Source organism: Nicotiana tabacum, chromosome 24 (assembly GCF_000715075.1).
Source record: "Nicotiana tabacum cultivar K326 chromosome 24, ASM71507v2, whole genome shotgun sequence".
NCBI classification, from domain to species: domain Eukaryota; kingdom Viridiplantae; phylum Streptophyta; class Magnoliopsida; order Solanales; family Solanaceae; genus Nicotiana; species Nicotiana tabacum.
In genome coordinates this window covers 49,491,879-49,493,857 of record NC_134103.1, presented here as the reverse complement: position 1 = coordinate 49,493,857, position 1,979 = coordinate 49,491,879, and positions in this window count along the sequence as shown.

Sequence of the window (1,979 nt, the reverse complement as noted above, 5' to 3'; positions counted from 1 at the left end):
ATCCCCTCTTCTTATTTCCTTTGATAGTTTTTGGAAACAAATTAGATACAAAAGAAAGTTCCTAGAGAGCAAGCAATTGTTTTAAAAAAATTGATTTTTGTTTTTTTTTTGTTTGTTTATTTATTTTTTATTTTTTTTACTTTTTTTTTTCGCTGAAATCCCCAGAATTATCAAGAACGAAACATTGATAGAACCGCTCTGATATCACTTGATAACGACAAAGTCGGGAATCCAAACTAGAGTAAGAATTTGAAAAGTAAATGCGGAAGCAATAAAAATAAGGAATTGAACAACTAGAACTAAAGGGCAGAAAATAAAGGATATGGAAAAATTCAAGGAAAGAATTCCAAGAACTTCCAAGAACGCAAGTTCTATAGCCTTGACAAGATCAAAGCAACAACGTCTTGATTTATTGAAGAAATCAAACGCCTTTACTTAAAAGCAAATCAAAACAATAGATTCGGATCTTGACCGCTTTACGAGTAACTTGAGACAACAATTAATAACTAGTATTAATCGCCTTCTAAGAATACCACAAAGAAATCAAAGATATCACAATAAAGAAGTAATCTTACTACCTTGAACTATGAACTAGTAAAGGTTGAAAGATAAATCTTAAAGCACAAGTAACAAAGGTTCAAAAGAACTCTCAAAGTATGATATACTTAATCAATGTCTCAATGAATAAGAAGAACTCCTTATTTATAGGAGTACTAAGGCTTAAAAAGTCATTACAATTAGGTAGGGGGCTGCTAAGGGGTAACAAAGTCATCAAAATTAGGTAGGGTGGTTGCTAAGAAATAAGAAAAGTCACAAAATTAGGTAGGGGCGGACAAATCCCTTTGGGGCAGATTTGGGCCTTAAAACTACTAGTTTGGATCATTGGTTTGGACTCCAATTGGGCTCCATTTCAAACACCCCCATTTGGACCTCTTTTAAGCTCATTTTAAGCCCTTTTGGTGGACTTCAAGGGCTGATTTGGTGGTCCAATCTTCCTCCTCTTGGACTTCAATTTGGATCACCAAATAATTGTAAAACTTGGATAATTCATCTACTTTGGGCTTGAGCTCTTCCTCTATAATGAAAAGCTTCTTTATTTGCCATTGAAGTCCAACAACCTTAGAGTGCAACTCTTTAGCTTGAGATCTTGTAAATGGCCTTGGAGCTTCCAAAAATCTATCCTTGTCCTTGATGCTATCAGACAAGGCCATGCAATCTTTTACGTATATGACATCTGTCTACAAGCATCTAAGAATACATAATTGTCATAAAGGTCCGGACAGAGCCCCGCCATACCAAACAATACACATCTAAATTATACTGACCAAACAAGCAACTCCGGAGCAAATGGAGTGCACCAACATCTTCCGCTGAGCTGATCGCCTACTTGGAGGACTCTCGACCTGTCTATCGAGACCTGCGGGCATGAAACGTAGCATCCTCAGGCAAAAGGGACGTCAGTATAAATAATGTACCGAGTATGTAAGGAATGAAAATCAGTAAACAATAGACATGAGAGAAACATGGAGTAAACGACTTCACATGTATATCTGAATAGCTCTGTGAATCATTTAAATTATAATGTCATGCATATGCGTATAAAATGTCATACCATGCATGGGTATATGCGTTCATAATATCATCAAGCCTCTGAGGGCATCCCATCATATCATCTCAGCCACTGTGGGCAAATCATCAGCGTATTCCAGCTGATTAGGTGGTGGTGCATATATAACGCCGTAACCTTTTTCCATATCCCATATACATATAATATACATATATATGCGTATATAACACCATCTGGTCATGGGTCAATGTACATGTATAAATGAATGAAATGCATATGAAATACGTCAATAAAATCTCTCGGAACATAATAGGACCATTATGCCTTTGATTAAAGTCATGAAATAAATTTTATCAATTTACGTATTTTCGGAGACCCATGAACAGATCATAGAATAATATGACATATGAAA